The following is a 9,515-nucleotide window of genomic DNA, read 5'->3' on the forward strand; positions in this document are numbered from 1 at the left end:
TCCATGTGTCTATTTTGCTGTCAATACCATATTGTTTTGATTACTGTCACTTTGTAGTATAATTTGAAGGTGTGCAGAGTGATGCCTCCATCCTTGTTTGTTTGTTTTTTTTTTTTCCTTAGGATGGCTTTGGCAATTCAGGCTCTTTTGTGCTTCCATACAAATCTGATGATTTTTTGTTCTATTTCTTTATAAAATGCCAATGGGATTTTGATGAGGATTGCATTAAATCTGAATAATGCTTTGGGAAATAAGGTCATTTTAACTATGCTGATTTTTCTGATCCATGAACACTTTCCATTTCTTATTGTCTTCTTCAATTTTTTATTATTATTTATTATTATTATTTATGCCTACAGCACCTGGTCTTCCTAGGTGGTCTCCCAACCAAGTACTAACCAGACCTGACCCTGCTTAGCCTCTGAGATCAGACATCAGGCTTGTTCAGGGTGGCATGGCCGTAGACCATGGACCGTGGCTCCACTGGGGCATGAACCCAGGAACTTCTGCATGTAGGGCAGACGTGCTAATCTGTCACTATGGAACCATGTCCTTCTTCAATTTTTTAAAATGATGTCTTACACTCTTCAGTGTATAGGTTCTTCACATGCTTCATTGGGTTTATTCCTAGGTATTTTATTCTTTTGCAATTGCAAAAGGATTTTTTTCATTTCTTTTTTTGGAAAATTAATTATTATTGTACAGTGACACTATAGATTTTTGTACAATGATTTTGTGTCCTGAACCTTACTGTACTAGTTTATTACCTCTAATAATTTTTGGTGGAGTCTTTAAGGTTTTATATAGAGAGAATCATGTCATCTGTAAAAAATAACAATTTGACTTCTTTCCCAATTTCGATGATTTTTGTTTCTTTCTCTTGCCTAATTGCTCTAGCTAGGACTTCCAACAATATGTTGATTAACAGTGGTGACAATGAACAGCAATGTCATGTTCTTGATCTCAGAAAAAAAAAATCAATTTTTCATTATCAAGCAGGATGTTAGCCAAGACTTTGTCACATATAGATATACAGTCTTTATTATGTTGAGATACTTTCCTTCTACACTCACTTTATTAAGTGTTCTAATCATAAATACATGCTGTATCTTGTCAAAGGCATTTTTTGCATCTATTGATATGATCATATAATTTTTATTTTTTTATGTGGTATATCATATTAATTGATTCACATGTTAAATCATCCCTGTGCCCCTGGAATGCAGCCTACTTGATTATGATGTATACTCTTTTTAACATAATTTATTCTATTTGTTAGTATTTTGTTTAGGATTTTGCATCTATATTTATAAGAAATATTTGTCAATAGTTGTTGTGTGTATGTGTGTGTGTGTGTGTGTGTGTGTGTGTGTGTGTTACCTTTACCAGGTTCGGTATTAGGGTAATGTTGGTTCATAAAAAGAGTTAAGAAGTATTGCCTCTTCTTCGATTTTTTGGAAAAATTAGAGAAAAACAGATATTAAATCATCTTTGAATGCTTGGTAGAATTCACTGGTGAAGCCATCTGGTCCTGGACTTTACTTTTTGGTAGTTTTTTGATAATTGTTTCAATTTCCATACTGCTGATCAGTCTATTCAGATTTTCCAGTTTTTTTTTGTGATTTAGTCTAGGAAATTTGCATATTTCTAAGAATTTGTAATTTTTTCTAGGTTATTGAATTTGGTGGCATATGACCTTTCATAGTATTCTTATATGATCCTTTGTATTTCATTGATATCTGTTGTAACATCTTTCATTTCTGATTTTGTTTATTTGTGTCTTTTTTTTCCCTTAGTGTGTCTAGCCAGGGGTTCGTCAATTTTATTAATCTTCTCAAGGAACCAGCTCTTCGTTGCATTAATTTTCCTATTGTCTTTTTATTCTCCATTTTATTTAAATTTGTTCTAATTTTTATTATGTCTTTCCTTCTGCTGACTGGGTTTCATTTATTCTTTTTCTAGTTTTTTTTTTTTTTAAGATGCAAAGTTATGTTGTTTATTTAGGATTTTTCTTGTTTCCTTTTTTTTTTTTTTTTTTTTTAACACCTACAGCACCTGGTAGTCCTAGGGGGTCTCCCATCCAAGTACTAACCAGGCCTGACTTGGCTTAACTTCTGAAATCAGACGCGATTGGGCACGTTCAGGGTGGCATGGCCGTAGACTTGTTTTCTGAGATAAGCCTGTAATGATATAAACTTTCCTCTTATTACTGCTTTTTGTTAATCCTAAAGTTTTGATATGTTATATTTTTATTCTCATTTGTTTCTATGTATCTTTTGATCTTTCCTTTATATTCTCTATCACCCAGAGAAGTAGCAAGTTGTTTAATCTCCACATAGAAGTTGGTTCTTTCCACTTTCTATTTACAATTGATCTTTAGTTTCAAAGCATTATGGTTGGAGAATATATTTGGTATGATTTCACACTTTTAAAATTCGTTGAGGCTAGTTTTGTGTCCCAACATTGTGATCTATTCTTGATAATGTTCCATGTGTGCTAGAGAAGAGTATGTAATCTGATGTTTTGGGATGAAAGCCTCTATAAATGTCAATTATGTCCCATTGGTCTAATGTATCCTTTAATAAAGTTATCTCCTTATTGATTTTTTGCTAGGATGATCTATCCATAGCTGTCAATGGGGTATTTAGGTCTCCTCCTATAATTGTGTTTTTGTCAGTTTCCCACTTTAGTTCTATTACTAGTTGCTTTATATATTTTGATGTTCCCTGATTAGAATCATGTTTATCGATGTGTTATGTCTTCTTGATGTATTGTCCCCTTTATAATTATGAAGTATTCATCTTTGTCTCATTGCCTGTTTTATCTTGAAGTCTGTTTCATCAGATGCAAGTACAACTATACCTTCTTTTCTCTGGCTTCCATTTGCTTAGAGTATTGTTTCCCACCCTTTCACTTTGAGTCTATGTTTGTCCATGCAGCTGAGACGTGTCTTGTGAAATAGCGTATGGTTGAATTTTGTTTTTTGATTCAATCTGCTACTCTGTGCCTTTATATTGGTGAGTTCAGTCCATTTACATTTAGGGTAATTATTGAAATATGAAATTTTCCTATAACCATTATATGTATTTTGGTAGCTTGGTGTCTCAATTATTTTTTGTCCCTTTGTTTCTCTCTGTTATTTTAATTTGGTGGTATTCTATGATTTTTCCTTCTGTTCCCTCTTGTTTTATGTTATGTGTCTCAGCTCTGAATTTTTCTGTGTGGTTACCATTAAGTTTATGTAATAGAATGTTTTGTATATACAATAGACCTTTTTCTTCTCTGTGTGTCTTAACTCCAGTCCCTTTTGCAGATTCAGATTTCTATTCCCTCCCCTTTTTTGTTTTTGCTGTCTCACGTTATTCCTATTTTGGTTGTGAGTTCATTTCTAGGTTACAGCAACTGTTGTCTTTTTTTAAAATTTTTTTGACCTTTAACCATTATGTAATATTTCAATTTGTAATGCCCTGTTCTTTATAAAGATAGCACTTTCCTATTTCTGTCTGTCTGTTAGTCATCTTATTCATAGATTGTTTTTTGTTTTTGTTTTTTGTCTTTTTGTTTCAGGTAGAATGGCCCCCTTGTAATGAAAAATTTCTTCAGTCTGAAAAGGTATTTATTTCTTCTTCATATCTAAAAGAGAACTTTGCTGGATATATTATTTTTGACTGGTCATTTCTGTCTTTCAGTGGTTTGAATATTTGGATCCACTCTCTCATAGCTTATAAAGATTGTCCTGAGAAGTCCAATGATAATCCAATGGGTTTTTTGTTTTATAGATTACTGTCTTTCTTTTCCTTGGCTGCCTTGAGAATTCTTTCTTTGTCATTAATTTTAATGTAATCTTGAAGGAGGTCTTTTTAGCTTGAGATAATTAGGAGTTCTGTTTGCTTCCAGTTCTTTCCATAGGTTTGGGAAATTCTCATCAACTATTTGTTTAAATAGGTTCTCTATTTCCTTCTTCCACTCTTCTCTTTCTAGTATAGCCATTATTTTTATGTTGCTTTTTTTTTTTTTTGATAATGTCAGATAGTTCTTGCAGAGTTCTTTCTTTTTTTTTTTAATCTCAAGTCTCTCTCTTCTTCCATTTGCATCATTTTCAGATTTCTATCTTTGATATCACTAATTCTTTCCTCTATATGGTCAGCTTGCTATTTCAGTCTTCATCTCTTTTATTGAGATCTTCCAATCCAGATGTTCCATTTGGTTCTTCTGTAGAGTTTCAGTCTTCTTGGTAAAGTATTCTTATTGTTCATTGATTTAGTTTCTGAGTTTATTAAACTATTAGAATTTTTTTTCTTCTCTTTGAGTTTTATCATAATTGCAATCTTGAATTCTCTGTTTTTTAAATTGTATATTCCTTTATCTTTAAGTTTATTTTCTGGAGAATATTGTCTTTCTGAGTTGACTTGTCACCTTGGTTGTTCATGGTGTTTGATGGATTATTTCTCTGCCAAGGTATTAATGGGAAAGTACTCTGCTTTTATGTATATATGATATATACACATTATTATTACTACTATTATTATTATTATAATTTAGTAATCTCTCTTTAGCAAGTTGATTAGAAGGAGTTTTTTTTTTATGTGTTTCAGCAGGTTGTGCCCAAGCCTGCTGGATTCTGCTTCTGGTAAAGAAAATGCTCTTTATTCTCTGGGGAGGTATGCGTCTCTGTGACTAAGTCACTTCAGTTAAAAGGCTCCATCCCCATGGGAGAATGTGAAGAACAATGTCTATCTGAGCCAATGAAAATCCCCTGAGTCCTGGTACTGCCCCCAAAGCCAGATGCAGTTCTGGGGCCTGCTGCTAGCTCTGGGAGATTGTGGGGAGGTAACTGGGATCCCTAACTCAGCTTTCTGCCTGGCAAAGGTGGTTGCTAAAACATAGCTGTTACTCATATATATTCTCAGTCTGCCTTGTTCACTGGGCTCTGCCACATGGAAAATGCTGATCACTTAGGCAGAATTGCTCAAGGGCTTCAAAGAGTATAAACCACCACCTAATTCTCCTTTCCCCCATGACCTGCTGGGAGCTCCTGGCTGCTTCACAGAACCTGTCTCCAGCATATCTACAGTCCTTTCCTTTTCCTCCTCCCTTTCCTCATTGCCCCACCTTCAGATGCCCTGGATGTGCACATCTCTTGGACGTGCTGGGCTGGGTGGTCTCTATTGGATTTTATCTATTCAGTTTGTTGTAATTTCAAGAGGAGAGATCAGAGGAGATCCCTCATGCTACCATGCTTTTGATGTTACTCTCTTATGTTTCTTTTGTGTGCTGTTTTGGTCTTTTTATGTCTTTACTTAATGAAATAGCAGTAAGACGGAAATGATAATAGGGTGTTTTGTAGCAGATAATTCAGCTGTACGTATAAGCAAAATAAAAGGAACGTGGTAGATATGAGGCATATTGTGCCTTCAATTCAAATGTTGTTCAATAGCTGGAAAACCCTTAAAAATCAGACCATATAAAATATTTAAATATTTTAATGCTAACAAAGATTGAAAAAGCTGTTGAGGTCAGAGTGAGTGCAGTTACATATAGTACAATGTTGTAACTCTAATATTAAAATGTGCACGGATGAATCTTCAAGCTTAAAGCACACAATTGTAGTTTAACCTCTACATAATCTGAGTATTCCATTTAAAATTCTAAACTGAATGAAATCACTCATGTGTTCAGAATCATTCAGTGACTTCCTGCCTCATTCTGAAATAAATACTTTCCTGAGTTTTCATCTGTACCTCGCCCCACTTCTCCGACTGCTTTTCTCCCTCTCTATATGCCAACCACTTTGGACTTCACGTATATTTTTGAACACACAACATCTCAAGGCTCAGGGACTTTGTCCTAACTATTTCTTCTCCCTAAAAGGTACTTCATGCAAACCAAGAGCTCAATTATTTATTTTAGTCTTTAGTTTGCCCCATACAGAATACAGAAACCACTCTAGATAATTCAAACTGAGAGATTCAATGCAAGCACATGGTTACAGAAGAGATGCAAGGGCTAGGAGAACAAAACAGAAAGTATTTGGGTATACCCCAGTGTCAGTGCTGAGCTGATTGAGAACAGAAGGTTTCAGTGGTGAGATGCCCATTTGGAAGAATGCACAGGAAGGCAACATGAGAATGAAATGGCAGGCACCAACTTTATTTTGGGGAGTGCACCTCTGCTGCGGGGAGTGTAGTTTTATTGCAGGGAGTGCACTTCTGCTTCTGTTCTTCTTCTGCTTCCCTTCTTGTGCTCCCCTTCTGCTCCATGGGGACCACGTGGCTTCATATATATCAGAGTACAATAGTGGCATTCAGCCACACATGCGTGAAACAATAGCTGAATTATGTTTACATATTTTAGGCCCAGGCTCTCTACTACACTAATGTAACATTCTAAATCTGGGGTCCTATTCCTAGCCTTGAGCCCGGATCACAGCCAGACCTGGGATGAGCCAGGCCTGGGACACATATCCAGAGATTAAAACTTGTTGCTATTTGTATCATGTAGAATACCACTCCCGAGTCCCTAATGATGTCCATGCCCTAATTCCTGGAAACTGTGAATATGCTCTGTAAATCATCAAGGGGGGTTAAGATTATAGATAGAATGAAAAATGTTAAACAGCTGACCTTAAAACAACATAATTTTCTTGGATTATCCTGATGGGTAGACTGCAATTACTTTGGTCTTTATAAGTGGAAGAGGGAGGCAGATGAGTTAGATTCATGAGGTTTGATGATGTTACTCTGTTAACTTTGAAGATGGAAGAAGGGTAAGCATACCAAAAAATATAACAGCCTCTCAAAGCTGGAAAAGTCAAAATCCAATTCTGCCTTAGAGCCTCCAGAAAGAACACAGCACCGCTTATACCTTGCTTTCAGTGTGGTGAGAACTATTTTGGACTTCTCATTTCCAGAGCTAAAAGAAAATACATTTATGTTGTTGTAAGACACTAAGCATGTGATAATTTGTTTCAGTAGAAACAGGAAACTAATACACTACCCTAGAGCCTATAGATTCACATGTTCATCTGAGCTGCTGGTTAGGTTAACCATGTAAATATCTGAAAGAAAATTCAAGACTTATAATTTTCTTATATATGATAGTTTTGATTATTATAGGTTGGTTCATATTCACTGGGCTTTCACATTTACTTTTTAGAGTTTTAACCTCCATCTATATTTTTTGTGCTTTTTAATATATTATTTTATCCCTGCATTCTCTACAGTGTTAAACGTGTAAGTTTTTTTTTCTAGACATTTTTTTGGTGGATGTTCATGGCAAACCCAAACTCATTATTTTAAAATAAAACATTAAATTCTAAAAAGAAAAAACATTGTATTTATTTTTTTACTCTTCAATATCTCATAAACAGTCTGCATTGTTCTGTATATCTTATTTTGGTGAAAGACCTTTTATCACATTGGGCGTTTTAAAATCAAAAGCCATATTCATATTTCAACATGTATTCATCATAACCTACTGGCTATTTTATATCCTAACTACTTTTTGACTTTCTCCCTTTCTCACTATCTGAACCATGTTGACTCCTACTATGTTAGTTTTGGCCAACGTGTCTTGCCCAGACTATTGCTTTTCTTATTTCTTATAGTGACTTTCATTTGCATTACACAGTTTTTATTTTTGCTGCCGCCATCTTTTGAACATTTTTATCTTTTTACTTTTTGATAGACTCTCACATTGTAAGTTCCTCCTTCAAAAGGTAGAATCCAACTCCACTATTTCCTAGTCTCCCATGGAGTTAGTACACAGACATGTGACCTAGATTCTACTGCTCAGACACACATGGATAAGACTTTAGTTCTGAAGTAAGTGGTTATGTGTCTGTTATTCTGTAAGAGGTGGTGGCATAAGCGGTTTCAATGTCAGGTCATTATTTTGCAGAGTCTTAAGTTGGTCATTAGGGAAGTTTCCATCAGTAGCCTAGCTTGTGGTGTAGTTCTGAGTATCTCTCTGGGAAATTTAATTTCAAGCCTGTTTCTCTAGATATTTCAATGTATCTATGAGCTAATGTTCTTTAGCAAATTATTTTGCTGATTAACTACTCATAAATATACAGAATTATATTTATGTTCTACATAATAACTAGAATGACCTTTAAAAGCGCAAATTGAATTCAAGTGCCAAAACTCATCATTATTGAGTTCTTTCAATGACACCAGGATGAAATCCTGGCTCTTTTAAATTACATGCAGATTCCTCTGTAAAACTGCTTCAGCCTTGGTTTCTACTTTTTTCTCATTGCATGCTCCATATCAAGTTTTACAACTTCAAGACTCGTGCTCATGATTTTATCTAAAATATTCATCTCCTTTCTCCCAATCACTAAGTTCGTACTGTTCTTCTAAAACTCAAATCAAGCATGATCTTCTCCATACAGCCTTCAATGTCTTTTCCCCACCTCTCTCTAACATCCTGTTTTGGGCAAGGTGCCATTCCTCTGTGACCTTATAGCTCCCTGCAAAGTTCTTTACCATAGTACTCTCTTCATTATATATAATTATCTGTGTTTATGTTTCTCCCCTACTATTTCTTGAGATCTTTGATAAAGACTAAAAATATCCATACCAGTTAAATTTGTGTATTTCTCACACCTATCTAGCACCTACTATTTTATACATTCATACATGTTTAAGTGATTCTGGTATGAGTATGAGTGTAAATATATGTAATTTAATTGGAAATATACTTATCATTCAAACAGAGACAGGTAAGGGTGGAGAAAAACTTTCTTTTTCTCAAGGCAGAAGTAAGTAAAGACTTTTTTCTTTTAAGACATTTTATAAGAAAAAAAAAATCTATGAACAAACAAGTTTAAAAAATATCGCAGAGTGCATCCCTTGTTGGAAATTTATGATATTCATTGGAATACAAAGGTTTTTAGAAATCATACAGTATAAAAAATGTACAACTTTATTTTTTCATGGTAGTACTACATACTAACAGGTTGAGGAAATAAGATTCTGAGGGATATAGGCTAAAAAGTAATGTACAGGTGAAAACAGATCCACCAGGTTTCTCACTATTATTTTGTCTGTCATTTTCAATGCTGTGAGTAGTAGAAGTCTCTGCTAGTAATCCATTATATTACACCTTTTCCAATGTTCAGAAAACTGCACTTTAAATGTTTTTATATGGAAAAAGAACATAGTTATTTTATCCCTGATGAGAATCAATGGCATTGCCAAGCCTGAATAAAAAATATTTGACAGTAATTTTTTCTTCAACCCATTTATTTCAAATTGAACTTTCGAAATTGACCTAGGCAGCTGTCAGTGATTCTTATTTTAATACTGATTTGACTCAGTGTCAAAAAAATCAAATAAACAGGATTCTAAATCAATGGGAGTCAAATTAAGACAGTAAAATTGATACCCTTGAGGAATAATTTGTTTTAAAATGATGACTATCATAATTTTCATGAGTCTATACATTACAGCAGAAATCGTGTCTCTGTAAAGACTTGATTTCTTACCAAAATACCATTTAGACCTATTTTC

At 34.3% G+C, this 9,515-nt stretch overlaps 1 pseudogene; it reads right to left on the minus strand.

The window, feature by feature from the left end:
- Positions 1–350: 350 nt before the first annotated feature.
- Positions 351–466, minus strand: LOC118601994 (annotated as a pseudogene).
- Positions 467–9,515: the final 9,049 nt, after the last annotated feature.

The sequence above is a fragment of the Rousettus aegyptiacus genome, unplaced genomic scaffold (assembly GCF_014176215.1).
Source record: "Rousettus aegyptiacus isolate mRouAeg1 unplaced genomic scaffold, mRouAeg1.p scaffold_m13_p_4, whole genome shotgun sequence".
Classification (NCBI taxonomy): Eukaryota; Metazoa; Chordata; class Mammalia; order Chiroptera; family Pteropodidae; genus Rousettus; species Rousettus aegyptiacus.